At 37.3% G+C, this 16,287-nt stretch overlaps 1 long non-coding RNA gene across 2 annotated transcripts; it reads right to left on the reverse strand.

Annotated features, from left to right (window-relative positions):
• Positions 1-138: 138 nt before the first annotated feature.
• On the reverse strand, positions 139-15,192 carry LOC129058346 (uncharacterized). Of its 2 annotated transcripts, none has more exons than XR_008523453.2 (5): positions 14,973-15,192; positions 5,518-5,633; positions 2,668-2,719; positions 1,862-1,999; positions 139-429 (listed from the first exon to the last, which is right to left on the reverse strand). It is a non-coding gene; the product is annotated as an uncharacterized LOC129058346 (long non-coding RNA). The 2 variants fall into 2 exon arrangements; XR_008523452.2 differs by having other exon boundaries at positions 285-429; positions 2,668-2,722; positions 14,973-15,183.
• Positions 15,193-16,287: the final 1,095 nt, after the last annotated feature.

Consider the following 16,287-nt stretch of genomic DNA (forward strand, 5'->3'; position numbering starts at 1 on the left):
TTTGCCTTTTAGTTTGCCTTGAATTTTTTCTTGTTAGTCAAACCTGATGCATTGGATCAAAGCAACTGCTGTAAATAGGTCTTTAGTAATGTGGTGGTGAGGTGTGTGGGAAGGGAAGGATTAAATAGTTCTACAAGTAGGTTTCAGTCTTTTAGTGAGTTTGTCTCTCTGGACTGTGAACTTTACACATGCTTCTCCATCTTTTCCCCAAACCTTAAGTGGAACAAAATGGCTAAAGTAGCCTTGAGTTGGGTATTTTTCTTCTCCCAAGTCAGTTGGGCTTTCCCTAGGAAATTAGGCTCTGGTTACTGGTTTCTTTTGAGGACAGACCTTATTAAGAACAGGGTGCACTTAATTCAGAATGGATCCTTTCTCTTCTCCCCTGCTGGAAGCATGAAAGTCTTTCTTTCTGATGTTTTCTGTGAGAACCTGGTGATAAGAGTCACAAACATGTCAGTACCCTCCTATGACTAGGTCCGCCTGAAATTTTTAACTCTCAGACTTGTCCACAGTTAGCCTCCAGCAATTTGTCAATTATAGCTCAGGTTTTTCTACTTCAGCAATGATTTCTGGGGAGATTTGTTCTCTGGTATGTGGAGATTCTCTCTATCCGCCTGTATTTCCAGTTTGGGAGATAGCAGATTTACCCTGTGACTTTGCTTCTGTGAAGTAACTAAGTTGTTTTTATTTATTTATTTTTTAGTTTGTTTAGCTTTTTACTTATTTTTACCTATTGTTTGGACAGAGTGGCAACTTCCAAGCATGCAGAACTGGAAACTGAACTTCGTTTTGTTTTTAATCATATCTTTGAAATGGAAAATTAGCACTTGTCAACAAATTACAAATATAACACTTTCAAAATAGTTTATCAATGATTTTCAAAGTTTTTTTTGCAGTTTAAAGACTTTGTATTGAAATTACTTTCCAAAATTTAAAACAGAACTTTTATTTGAGTTTCTACATCCCTCAAATATTAATAACTTGCTTGGGAAAAAATGGATTGTGTTTTCCTTTAAAATATATACGTAACCTGTTTTCAATGGTGATTACAAGAAAAACTATAATAAGGTTATTTTATATAATCTGATATTACATTATAGTACAAAAACTAAAAAGAACTAAAATTTTATTGTTTTAAAGCTGGGATTCAAATCTGAATTTTGTCATTTACTAAAGAAGAGTTTTTTCCACATGCATTTCCCTGGGTAATAGGTTCTGCATTTGAAAAATAAGAAGTATAGTACCCACATGAGTTAGGTCATGAATTGTTACAAAAATCAAACTGAATAATATATATGAAATTCCTCATAAATTTAAATTGATATATCAATTCAAGTTGTTTATTTTCTCAACACTAAATGAAGAACTCCAGAAACTCCTAAGAAAGCTTGACAATTGCATAGTTAAAAACAATTTGAAAGCAGCAAAGAGTCCATAACTTGAGCTAATATTCCTTCATTTCAAGCTGAGGTCTTTGGTAACCAAGTAATAATATGAATGTTGAGAAGGGTAACTAATTGTGACACCCTCTGACCCTCCCTCTCCTCTTTCTCAACTTTAGTTTGGTAGACAATTTTTTAAAAAGAAGAAATAAATAAAGGAGTTAACCACCTGATAGTTCAGCCAAAAAATAATGGGAGAGCATTGTGTTCCACAGGAAGTCAATCAGTTTCACAAAATGACTCATGTAGCCAAAAAAAGTCTTATTATTTTTTCTTTTGAGAGAGAAATGATTGATACCAGACGTTGATACTAGATTAAATTAAGACCCATCAGGTGAAACAGAATTGTTTTCTTCCTTAATTTTCTATGTATCTTAATCAAATTATTTCATTTAGTTTTCTTTCCCATTACTACTCACTAATTTATTATTGTTGTTGCTTCTTGTTGTTGTTGTTGTTGTTGTTGTTAAGGCAATTTACCTAGATGAGCTAAAAGTATCCATGAGTCATCCAAGGTTTGAGGTTGTCTGTCTTGGACCCAGAATACTGGTTCCCAGCTGTAAGTCAAAGGAATTAAGATGGAAAATTATTACATTTTGCTGGCTCAGTCTTGGGAAAGTATTACACTTGGGCTCAGTCTCATTCTTGCTTCTTCTTTCCCTATGGATTCTTTTCAGTTATCACGGGTCATTTAGTGAATAATGGTTGTAAGCCCAAACACAGAATCCAGACTAAGTTTGGGTTCAAATTCCTCCTCTTAATAATCTATGTGATCTTAGGTAGATCACCTCATCTCTTTTGGCCTCGGTTTTCTCATAAATAAAATGGAGATATTTAAAATACCTCTTTCTTAGATTTGCTAAGAATGTCACAGAAATGGCACATGTATACCCATGTAACAAACTGCATGTTTTGCACATGTATCCCAGAATTTAAAGTAAAATTTTTAAAAATCTAGCACATATTAAATGCTCATTATTGTTAGAATATACTAGAATTTAAATTCAAGTGAAATCTTAAGACCACAATATCTTTGTTCTGAAAAACATTTGATTTCAGCTAGCCAACTTCTCTGTCAATAAGACAGTGCTTCCCCAACACATGCAGGGCTGTTTGTTTTTCCTTTGGCTTCAGTGTCTTTTAAAATAAACCCATGTTTAAATCTAAAGCAAATCCAAACTAATTTAGCAATGGTGAATATTTCCTTGCTAAAAATAAGACTTACCTCACTCCTTAAGTCAAGCTGGAGTTTCCTGTGGAGGCCAAATGCCGAAAGCCTGCTGAGAGAGCAGCATGTGATGAATCACCAGAAAAGATGAAAATGATCATACTCTGGAAACACATTTTGCTAACACAAAGACCACAGAGTCTCCTCTCTCCATACCATCAGGCTATTACCACTTCAATCTCAGGGCATTACAGTAAGACAGCAATGATGATAAACTCTGAACTTCTTTGGTAAGGGGTCAGAAGAAGGGAGGCCATAGGTCTGAAGATATTTTTATAATATTATCCTGTCCTTTGTATTACATACTTGTTTTTATTTCATGAAATTGTTCTTGGTCTGGTGTAAGGAACATGAGACTAACACTTACAGTGTGTTCTAGACCAGTGGATCTCAAAGTGTAGTTCCCAGACCAGCAGCAACAGCATCACCTGAGAATTTGTTTGAAATGCAATGCTTGGTTCCATCAAAGAACTACTGAATCAAGAACTCTGCTTGTGGGGCTTAGAAACCTGTGTTTTAATAACAGGTCCCCCAGGTGATTCTAATGCATGCTCAAATTTGAGAACCAGTTACAAGAAGTTGGAGAACCAAATCTCTTGTGCTGGCTCTGCAATTTGTTTCCCTGTGGCCTTGAGTTAGGCCTCTTAGAACTTGAGTCCTCCTCTGCAAAAGATAAATGGAGATAATGGGCCACTGGCAAGGAGACAATATGTGAGGGTGCTTCATAAACTATGTAATAAATACATATGTCATTTTATTTAAGTCTACTGATATAGGCTTCAGAAAATTATGTCAGAAGGGGATTAATCAGATTTTTTTCTTGAAACTGAATGAATTTTTAATTAAAAAAGATAAATAGCCATAAACCTATTCTCAAAGCTTAGGGCTGCTTTCATGAGCAGACCAAACTAGATCAGTCAAAGCAACCCACAGGGGCAGTGGCCAGGGTGGTGGGAAGCAATCCCAGAATTGTGCCAAGGCGGGGGTTCTACTGGGGAAAAGGGAACAATGGTTTTTCCTCTCTCTTTTACAATTAATTGTACTTCTTTGACTCACATTAGACTGCCTCTTTCCTTGTAGTACAATGAAGATGAGAGATCGCTTGAGTTACCCCCAAGATCATAAAGCCAGAGTCAAGAAAATTAGTTTGAGAAAAATACCTTCATAAAATTACAGCTAGCAAAAGGGAAGCCTGATTGTTTGGACCCCAGAAAAATATATTCTTTCTGTGCTCAAGAGAATACATCAGCATCTTCCTGAATCCTGATTGAAAAGACTCAAGCTCATTCTCTAGTCATTCAAAAAGGATGCAATTTTCCAGCGACAATAAGGGCTATTAAATGTCCCAGTTGGAAATGAGAATAATGTGTAGCTCCGCCAGCCAAATTCCAAATCAGTATTCTTCCTTAGCATCAATCAAATTGGTGATGCTATTTCTATATATTGCTTATGGGTTTTTTATATGTGCCATTGGATTTTATAGAAATATTTAAAGTATAATATCTACGTATGAAATGTCTTTGATCTCAAGTGATGTTTTTGGAGTCATAAGTAATAATGAACACAGAAATCTAAAGCTGTTTTTTTATACAACGAAAATGCTCTTTGTAAGAATTGCTAGCCCTTTTCATTTCAAAGCTCTTTCTTCCTGTAAGGTACCACAGACATACAGAAGACACTTTTTTCAAAGAAATGGAATATTAGGTTTCAAATGCCCAATATTAAGCTACATTTACCATGTGTACTAATCAAATTATGCATGTTCCTTGCGGGTTCAAGGAAAAAACATCATATGACGGGGAGATTGCTGTGGTAGAGATTTTTCCATGAGATAAGCATACCTGTTTCTGTGTCATTTACCAAGCCAACCTTACTACACAAAGGCTCCCATGAACGGGGTCTCTCAGCATACTTGGAAATTATGACTTAGAGAATGAAGTTGAAGAGGAGCTGGCGTTGCCCAAACCATGAATCTACCCCACATCCAGCTCTGAGTCAAAAAATAGTAAAAAAAAAAGCTCCCTGGCTTTAGACACTAGATTTAACATACCCTACTGCTACCAAAACATGAGGTTAGAAGACTTCAAATTAATTTCTAAGTTTATCACCAATAGGTTGACTATGGTGTGCCCATTCATGGGAGTACAACAATTTCCCTTTAATAAAAAACAGGATAAATATTTTAGTAAGATTATGTTACTATCTGTACTGCTGTAGTCTGTTTTATTGTTTGTTTTTTTTTGTTTTGTTTTGTTCTTTTTACTTTTAATAGGCTTTATTTTAAAAGCCATTTTAGGCTTACAGCAAAATTAAGCAAAAGGCACAGTTTCCACATATTCCTTGCCCCCTACACACCCACAGCCTCCTCCACTATCAACATCCCTTATCAGAATGGTACATTTGTTACACCTGATGAACCTACATTGATATATCATTACCACCCAAATTCCATAGTTTATACTAGAGTTCACTCTTGGTGTTCTATATTCCATGAGTTTAGACAGATATATAATTACATGTATTTACCATTGTAGTAACACAGATTAGTTTCTATGTCCTAAAAAATCCTCTGTGCTTTTTCTATTCATTTCTCTCTTCCCTCAAGCCCTGGCAACCACTTATCTTTTTTTTCACAGTCTCTATAGTTTTGCCTTTTCCACAATGTCATGTAGTTGGAATCATACAGTATGTAGCCTATTCACATTGTTTTCCTTCGCTTAGTAGTATGCATTTAAAGTTACTCTCTGTCTTTCCGTGGTTATAGCTGTATTAGGCCATTTTTGCGTATCTATAAAGAAATACCTAAGACTGAGTAATGTATAAAGAAAAGAGGTTTAATTGACTCACAGTTCTGCAGGCAGTACAGAAAGCATGGCACCAGCATTTGCTTCTGGTGAGGGCATCGGAAAGCTTCCAATCATGTTGGAAGGCAGATGGAGAACAGGCATGTAACATGGCAAGAGCTGGAGCAAGAAAGAGGGAGCAAGAGAGAGAGTGAGAAGGTTCCACACACTTTAAAATGACCAGATCTCATGTGAACACAGAGCAAGAACTCACTCGTGCACCAAGGGCATGGCACTAAGCCTTTCATGAGGGATCTACTCCGATGACCAAAACACTTTCCACTGGGTCCCACCTCCAATGCCAGGTATTACATTTTAACGTGAAATTTGGAGACAACAAACATCCAGACCATATTACTTAGCCCCTCCCCACCTGCCGAATCACATGTACTTTTCATATTGCAAAATACAATAGTGCCTTCCCAACAGTCCCCGGAAGTCTTAATTGTTCCAGTCCCGACTCAAAGATGGCAAGGTCCAAAGTCCAAAGTCTCATCTGGGGATGGAGTTCCTTACAACTATGAGCCTATGAAATCGAAACCAAGTTATTTATTTCCAAGATACAATGGCAGTACAGGCATTGAGTAGGCATATCCATTCCAAAAGAAAGAAATTGGTCAAAAGAAGGGGACTATAGGCTTTATGCAAGACTAGAGCCCAGCAAGGCAGCCACTAAATCTTAAAATTTCAAAATAGTCTTCTTTGGCTTCATGTCCCACATCCAGGACATGGAGTGGTGCAAGGAGTGGGCTCCCGAGGTCTTGGACAGCTCTGCAGCTGTGACTTTGTAAGGTGCAGCACCCATGGGTGCTTTCATGAGTTGGAGCTGAGTTCCTACAGCTTTTCTAGGCTCAGGATGCAAGCTTCCTGCAGCCCTACCATTCTAGGGCCTGGAGGGTGGTGGCTCCCTTCAACACCTCCATGAGGCAACGCCCTTGTGGGGACTCTGTTTTGGGGTCTCCAATCCCACATTTCCCCTCTGCACTGCCCTATTACAGATTCTCTGTAAAGGCTCTGCCCCTGTGGCAGGCTTCTTCCTGGGCACCCAGGCTTTCTCAAACAACCTCTAAAATCTAGGAGGAAGCTGCAAAGCCTTCTTCACACTTGCATTCTATATGCCTGCAGATTTAACACCAAGTGAAAGGTACCAAGACTTATGGTATATGTCCACCAGAGTGGCAGCCTGAGCTGTACTTGTAGCCCTTTGAGCCACTGCTGGATCTGGAGCAGCCAGGATCTTGGGAGCAGTGTCCTGAGGCCGATCAGGGCAATGAGGCCCTGGGCCTGGCCCCTGTAATTATTCTTTCCTTCTCTGCGTTTGGACTTGTGATGAGAGCTGAGAGCGTCTGTCTCTAAGATTTCTGAAATGCCTTCAAGGCCTTTTCCCCATTGTCTTGGATATTAGCACTTGGCTCCCTTTTAGTCATGCTAATCTCTCTAGTAAGTGGTTTCTCTACAGCCTGCTTGGATTCTTTTCCTGCCATATGGCAAGGCTACAAATTTCCCAAACTTTTACACCTTACTTCCCTTTTAAATATAAGTGCCAACTTTAGGTTTTTTCTTTGCTTCTGTATTTGACCATAGGTTGTTAAAATAGCCAGACCACCTCTTAAATGCTCTGCTGCTTAGAAATTTCTTCTGGCAGGTACCCTAAGTCATCACTCTTATGTTCAAGTATCCACAGATCCCTAGAACATGTGCACAATGCATCCAAGCTTTTTGCTAAGGCATAACATGGGTGACTTTTACTCCAGTTTCCAATAACTTCTTCATTTCCATCTAAGACCTGGTCAGCCTGGACTTCACGGTCCGTATTTCTATTAGCATTTTGATCACAACCATTTAACCAGTCTCTAAGAAGTTCCAAATTTTCCCTCATTTTCCTGTCCTCTTCTGAGCCCTCCAAACTCTTTCAGCCTCTGCCTGTTACCAAGTTCCAAACCTGCTTCCACATTTTCACTTCTCTTTAGAGCAATGCCCCACTCCTCAGGACCAATATTCTGTACTAGACCATTTTTGCATTACTATAAAGGAATTCCAGAGGTTAGGTAACTTATGAAGAAAAAAAGTTTAATTGGCTCGTGGTTCTGCAGGCTGTACAAGAAGCATAGTGCCAGCATCTGTTTCTGATAAGGAAATTTACAGTCATAGAAGCTTACAGTCATTGCAGGAAGGTGAAAGGGGAGCAGACACATCACATGGTGTGTTAGGCCATTCTTGCGTTGCTACATTGGAGACTGCATAATTTATAAAGAAAAGTGATTTAATTGATTCACAGTTTTGCAGGCTGTACAGGAATCATGGCATGAGGTATCTGCTTATAAGGACTCAGGAAGCTTACACTCATGGCAGAAGGCAAAGGGGGAGCTGGCATGTCACACGGCAAAAGCAGGAGCAAGAGAGTGAGGGGAGGGGAGTTGCCACATACATTAAAATGACTAGATCTCATGAGAACTTACTTCATTCATGGGAACTCTGCCCTCATAATCCAGTCACCTCCCACCAGGACCCACCCCCAACATTGGGAATTGCATTTCAACATGAAACTTGGGCAGGGTTAAACAGTCAAACTATTATATGGTGAGAGCTAAACCAAGAGAGAGGGAGCAAGAGAGAGAAGAGGATGTGCCACATACTTTTAAACAACCAGATCTCACATGAACATAGAGCAAGAACTCACTCATTACCAAGGGGGTAGTGCTAAGCCATTCAAAAGAGATCTGCCCTACAGTTCAAACACCCACCACAGGCCCCACCTCTAATACTAGAGATTACATTTAAATATGCAATTTGTAGTGGACAAACATCCAAACTATATCAATAACTCATTTCTTTTTTAACACTGAATAATTCCATTGTTGCATATACCACAGTTTATTAATCCATTCGCCTACTGAAGGACATTTTGGTTGCTTTTGTGTTGTGGCTATTATGAATAAAGCTGCTATAAACACTTATGCACAGGTTTTTATATGAACATAAATCTTCAAATCATTGAGTAAATACCAAGGAACACAATTGTTGAACTGTATGTTAAGAATATGTTCAGTTTTGTAATAACTGCCCAACTGTCTTTCAAAGTGGTTGTACCATTTTTCCTTTTCAAAATGGTTGTGCCATTTTTCATTTTCACCAGCAATGAATGAGAGCGTTTGTTACTCTAAATCCTCACCAGCATTTCATGTTATCTATGTTGTGATTTTCGTCATTCTAACAGGTGTGTAGTGGTATTTCATTGTTTTAATTTGCAATTTGCTAATGACATATGATGTCAAGCATATTTTTATGTGCTTATTTGTCATCAGTTTATCTTCATTGGTAAGAAGTCTGTTTCATATCTTTTGTCCATTTTTAATTGTGTTGTTCATTTTCTTATTGAGTTTTAATTGTACTTCGTATATTTTCAATAACAGTCATTTATCAGATATGTCTTTTGCAAATACTTTCTCCCAGTCTGTTGCTTGTCTTCTCATTGTTTTGATAGTGTTTTTTACACAATAGAAGTTTTTAATTTTAATGGAGTTTCACTTAACCAATTCTTCCTTTCACAGGTCATACTTTTGTCATTGGATCTAACATATTAGCTTTATACCCAAGGACACGTACATTTTCTCAGATGTTATCTTCTAAGAGTTGTATAATTTTGTGTTCTACATTTAGGATAATTATTTACTTTGTTAATTTTTGTGAAGGGTGTAAGGTCTGCATCTACATTCATTATTTGCATATAGATGTCTAGTTGTTGCAAGACCATTTGTTGAAAGACTATTTTTTTCCATTGTACTGCCTTTGCTACTTTGTCAAACATCACTTAACTATATTTATGTTTGTCTATTGATGAATTATTCTGTTCTATTGGTTGATCTATGTATACCCTTGCCAGTACTATGGTGTCCTGGATACTGTAGCTTTACAGTATTAGTTGAGGTCAGGTTGTATTAGTCCTCTGACTTTGTTCTTTATGCTGGCTCCTCTGCATCTTTTGCCTCTCCATATAAACTTGAGAATGTTTGTCAATATCCACAAAATAACTTTTTCTGGGATTTCAATTCAGATTGTAGTGAATGTATAGATCAAGTTGGGAAGAGCTGATGACATCTTCACAATATTGAATCTTTCTATCCATGACCATGGAATCTCTCTCCATTTATTTAGTTTTTCTTTTCTGTTTTTTTTTTTTTTAATCAGTAGTTTTCCTCATATAGGTCTTGTACATATTTTGTTAAGCTTATGCCTAAGAATTTAATTTCTTTGGTGTTAATATAAATGATATTGTGTTTTTCATTTAAAATTCCACTTGTTCATTGCCAGCATATAGGAAAGTCATTGACTTTTGTACATTAACTTTGCATCCTGCAACTGTGCTATAATTTCTTACCACCTCCAGGAAATTTTGTCCATTCTTTCAAATTTTATACATAGGCAATCATGTCATTGAACACAGTTATATCTTTTTCTTCCCAATCTGTATACTTTTTATTTTATTTGCTTGTCCGATTGCATCAGCTAGGACTTCTAGTACAATGGTAAAATAAGTAGCAAGAGAAGACATTTTCTAATTTCTTATTAGTAGGTATAATGTAACCAGTAGGTTTAGTGTAGATGTTATTTTTCAAGGTTAGGGAGTTCTGCTCTACTTACTGTTTGCTGATGGTTTTTTTAATGTAATAAAATATTTTAATTAATAAAGTGTTCTAAATTGAAGAAAATGAATCTGCTCACAGTTTGAGCTCAAATCTAGGTTTCTAAACTTGCTTGGAATGTACAAGCTCTCTGATTGGTCTGCTTTCATCTTAAACATTTTATAGGATCCAGTTCAGGTATTGTCTTTCCCTAAAGCCTGTCTTGATCACCTTAGCCCAAACTGGCCTTTTCCTCTCCTAAACACAGTGATATATTTTTAATTGACACGTTGTGATTGTACACATTTATTGTATACATAGTGATGTTTTGACACAATGTATAGTAATCAAATTAGGTAAGCATGCTGAGTTTTTTAAAAATTATGAATAGGTGTTGAATTTTGCCAAATATCTTTTCTGCATCTTTTGATAGTTATGTCATTTTTCTTTTATAGGCTGTTGATGTGATTAATTATATTAATTGATTTTAAAATGTAGAACCAGCCTTGCATACCTGGAATAAATGCCATTTGGTAATGAGGTATAATTATTTTTATACATTGTTGGATTCAATTTTTAAATTTTTTTGTCAAGGATTTTTCATGTATGTTCATGAGATATATTGATCTGCAATTTTCTTTACTTGTAGTATCTTTGTCTGGTTTTGGTAAAAGGGTAATGCTGGCCTCATACAATGAGGCTAATATTCCCTCAGCCTCTATCTTCTAAAACAGAGTGTAGAGAATTAATATAACATATATCTTAAATGTTTGGTATAATACATTAGTGAACCCATCTGGGGTTGGTGCTTTCTGTTTTGGAAAGTTATTAATTATTAATTCAATTTCTTTGATAGATATAGGCCTATCTAAATTGTCCATATTTTTCTTTATTTTTATGGTAGTATTTGAGAACTATGCATTAAGAACAAATACAATAAATACATATCAAGGTGTTCTTTTCATGGAAATGTTTATATTTCCTTAAATACATAACTGAATTGTTGATTAAATTTTTCATGTCCCTTGCTTTACTAGCTTACTATCATTCTACACAAGTGACCTAAATTTGTTTGTTTAAAAGTTTTCTTCAGACTTGTCTTGTCTTTTAACCGTAATCATTGGTTTATTTCCTCAAAGAGGAGAATTGTCATTTACTGATGGCAAATAAGGCAATACAGAGTGTTAAGTCTACCCATATTTTGATTTTTGAGTCGTACCTTTAACAGGACTTAATCCAATCCCAAGAGGAAATTCTTTTCCTTAATTAGGGAACTGTGCATGGCGCAAGTAATGAATCACTCAGAGATATGGAATACATCCAGTTTATGACTCAAATTCTCTATAATTGAATTATATTTTACCACTACATAATTATGTATTCCATACTGGTCTTTAGGGAAAATACAAAATGTTATTCCCCTACCACAACCATTTAGGGAAAAAAAACAATTTAACAGAATTTTTCAAATATGTATCCTTACATTATAAAATTAATTATAGAGTATAATACAATATTTTAAATATCTGAATAGACATATAAGGTTATTCTAGATATATTCAATACATCAAAATTATTGAAAGCAGGTCAGGATTTGTAATCACATTATATGGTTCAGTTCATAAGTATCATATCCACTTTCAAAAAAGGACTTTGCTTCTTATCCCAGTATATTGCTTGTTTGTGTAGAACACAACCAAATAAATAATGTACCCAAAATACAATCAATCAAATTATATTTGTATTATATTAATTCTGAGTTTACTTTACAAAGCATATAAAGCATATAAATAATACTAAGTGTGAGAAAGGGAATTCTGTTGACTGGATGTGGCAGATTGCATTTTCCAATGATCACCACATTCTCTCCCAAAGCACATGGTCTTCATACAATGTGACTCTAATATTCCTCCAATATTAGAAGGGAGATTTATATTCTCTCCCGTTGAATCTGGGCAAATTTGTGACTACAGTGGATGTGATACAATGTGAAATCTGAGACAAATTTATGAAAGTTGACAGCTTCCAACTGGCTATCTTTTAGGGCATTTTCTCTTGGCATCCAGCCACCATGCTACGCAGAAGCAGAGATCACATGGAGACAATGCATATGCAGGTGTTTTATTTGACAGCCCCAGCTTAGGTCTCAGCCAACAGCCAAAATCACTGCCTGGCATTTGGATGAGAAGATTATTTTAGCCTCAAACATCGAGATGCCCCTCAAAGCCTTCCTAAAGTATGCTCCAGACATGATGGAGCAGAGACAAGTTGTGCCTCATTTTTTTTCTGAATTTCCAACCCCATTGCCCATGGGATGCCAGGAATATATCTGTCTTTCTGGACTCCGTTAGATGTTGTACTACTCAAGTAAGTCTGGCAATGAGTATCTGTTGCTTTTCCATGCACATGGCGCAAGCTGTCACTGGCTTCTGGGGTCTGTAGGATGGTGGCCCTCTTCTCACAGCTACACTAGGCAGTGCCCCAGCAGGGACTCTGCGTGGCTCCAACTCCACATTTCCTATCTGCACTGCCCTAGTAGAGGTCCTCCATGAGGTCTCCGTCCCTGCAGCAGACATCTTCCTGGACATCCAGGTGTTTTCATACATCCTCTGAAATCTAGGTGGAGGCTCCCAAATTCTTGCCTTCTGAGCAGTGGCAGGTGAAACACTGTGTGGAAGCTGCCAAGGCTTGGGGCTTGCACCCTCTGAAGCCATGGCCTGGGCTGCACTGTGGCCCCTTTTTAGCCATGGCTGGAGCTGGAGTGGCTGGGACACAAGGTACCCTGTGTCAAGGCTGCACAACACAGGGGTGACTTGGGCCCAACCCATTAAATTACATTTCCCTCCCAGGCCTCAGGGCCTATGATGGGAAGGTCTGCTGCAAAGGTCTTCAACAAGCTCTGGAGATATTTTCCCCATTGTCTTGGCAATTAACATTTGTCTTCTCTTTACTTATGAAAAATTTCTGCAGCCATCAGCTTGAATTTCTCCCCAGAAAATGAGTTTTTCTTTTCTACCACATGGTCAGGCTACAAATATTCCAAACTTTTACACTTTGCTTCCCTTGAAAACACTAGTTCCAATTTCACACTATCTATTTGTGAATGCATATAACTGTATGAAGTTAGGAACAGCCAGGTTAATTTTGAATACTTTGCAGCTTAGAAATTTCTTCTGCCAGATACCCTAAATCATTTCTCTGAAGTTCAAAGTTCCATAGATCTCTAGGGCAGGGGCAAAATGCTGCCAGTCTCTTTGCTAAAGCATAGCAACAGTGACCTTTACTCCAGTTCCCAATAAGTTCCTCATCTCCATCTGAGGCCACCTCAGCCTGGACTTTATTGTTCACATTACTCTCAGCATTTTGATCAAAACCATTCAACAAGTTTCTAGGAAGTTTCAAACTTTCCCACATCTCCCTATCTTCTTCTGAGCCCTCCAAAAATTTCCAACCTCTGCCTGTTACCCAGTTCCAAATTTGCGTCCACATTTTCAGGTGGCTTTATAAGAGTGTCCCACTCTCCTGTTACCAATTTTCTGTGTTAGTCCATTTTCACACTGCAATAAAGAACTACCTGAGATTGGGTAGAGGTTTATGCACAGTTCTTCATGGCTATGGAGGACTCAGGAAACTTACAATCATGGAAGAAGGTAATGGGGAAGCAAGGCATGTCTTACATGGCAGCAGGAGAGAGAGTGAGGGGGGGACTGCCACACACTTTTAAACTATCAGATCTCATGAGAACTCACTCCCTATCATGAGAACAGCATGGTGGAAGTTGCCTCCATGATCCAATCACCTCCCATCAGGTCCCTCCCCAGACGTGGGGATTCAAACTCCTGGACTAAAGGCAAGCTTAATTTTAAAACTGAGAAAATGTACAGGCATTCTTTTGTAATTGCAGCCAATAGGAGTATACTGGACATCAGTGAAAGACAACTGAATTCAAATACTTTCTCTAGAATTCACCGCATGTCCTCCCACCTTAGCCTTCCAAAGTTGTGAGATTAGAGGTGTAAGTCACCACACCCGGACCACCTCTGCTCTTGATTACGGTACCTGGAGACCCCTATCTCATCCTCATCTCCAGAAGAGAAATCCTTACTTTGTTACATCTTTCATCTTTCAAAATTATAGACAAAACTTGACTTTCAAACAGATTCATGTTAAAATTTTCATAGAACTGGACTCGATTCTTCTTAGATTATGATAACATTTTGATTTAGGTCCTGGGGAGTAGGATTTTCTTCCAAATCCCTGTACCTAACAGGACAGAGGCAGCTAACACTGTCTTGCCCTTGGCTTGGGAACTATAGCTGGCCTTGGCCATAGCTTAGTTGATTTGTATATCCAGCTTTGAGGGTCAAGGAATTCAAAGAAAAATAAAAGTAAGTAGAACATATTTGGGCCACCTCTGGTTAACATTTTTGTTCTGATGAATTTTTTCTACAATGAGGGATAAATATAAATAATTCTAAGGAATACCTTATTCCTTTATTTGTAATGATGTAGGCAATACCCTTAATCTTTTGATTTTGAGTTTTCCTTTTAGACCATTAGGGAAACTTTGCATAAGCTAAACACATAGCTGATAGAGCCACAGTTATAGGAAGCTGATTCTCCTGAACACAACAGGTTTTACTACAATTCGCCAAGTCTTCTGGTTTAGGCACTTAGAGAGTGGTTAGGTGAGGCTTAGTTTTAAAACTGAGAACATGTCTAGGCATTCATTTGTGATTGCAATCAATAAGAGTACACTGGACATAAATGCGAAACAATTACAAAGAACTACCTGAGATTGAGTAATTTATAAAGAAAAGAGGTTTAATTGACTCACAGTTCCACAGGTGGTGAATTGTCTGGAATTTAATTGATTCACAGTTCCACATGTGGTGAATGCTCTGGAATTCACCACGTCCTTGAATCAAGACTCTTAACATCTTTGTATTTCAGTTTCCCACTCAAAGATTGTTCTGAGTGTTGAATGTTATATCATACATGATAGCATACAGCAAGGAGCTGGAAATGTTGTGAATCTTCAAATGTTACTTCAATCTATCTTTAATGCTTTTCTGTAGTTTCAATTTATCTACTAGGTAATAGGCAAAGAGTTCTTTGCCTTTATGACATGTATCTTTGTTTTGGCTCTTACACAGTAACTGACACACAAGTACTCATTATATTTTTGCTGAAAGAGGAAGAGAAGGAAAGAAGAAAGCAGAAGTAACCATGAAATGACCAACAATTATACAATCAGAAACTGATTTAAAGGCCAGCAGAACAAGTTGAAACTATGTTGTTATGTGGATTAAAGATTTGTTATGTCTCTTTAAAGTAGAGTTTGATGATGGTATTTCAGAATCAGTTGTCTCTATTCAACATTATACAAAACACTCATCTAAATTTTGCCCAGAAAAATGCAGTTGTACAGAAAGCTTTATGTCATTATCACCAAGAAAATAATCATAATGCAGGATTATCCTACTGAGCCTATGTCATGTCATAATTATTGTTTTGTTAATAAATAGTTGCAGCAAGATAAGTGAGAACATCAGCAGCCATCTGACCTGGGATATCTCATTAAAACTATAGGAGCCCAGCGGAAAATGAAACAGATAAACATTATTTTTAGTCTCTAATAGAGAAGTTGGTTGCAGCCCAATCATTTGAATAATTTGTACTATTCAACAAATCTACGTCTCACAAGCACATTATTGTATATATGTGGTAGTTGGTTCAAAAGCCAACCCACCAAAGCCTGTTTAATGGCTAGTACACCTGAAGAAGTCTTTGTGCTTACAGGGCAGTGTGATCAGGGTTTCCGCATGGGATGCTAGAACTGTGTCTATCTTTCTAGATTCTGTGAGATAGGAAATTCTTTTCTTGCTTCTAACCACTTCAATTCCCATTCAGCAGAGAGGAGGACATGCTAACTGGAAGATTTGGGTATGCAACATTTGCTCTTGAACTGAATTTAACAGGGGTAAAGATTAGAGGAATCATTTCTGGGATGAGGAAAAAGATAAGAGATGTTCAGTGATCCTAATGGACTGTATATAATAATATTGAGACTATTAGCCTTTTATTCATTCCTCAACTTTCTTATGTATTGGAGGGAAAAAATACACACACAATGTCTAGCATATATTTTA

This window comes from Pongo abelii, chromosome 2 (genome assembly GCF_028885655.2).
Source record: "Pongo abelii isolate AG06213 chromosome 2, NHGRI_mPonAbe1-v2.0_pri, whole genome shotgun sequence".
Lineage (NCBI taxonomy): Eukaryota > Metazoa > Chordata > Mammalia > Primates > Hominidae > Pongo > Pongo abelii.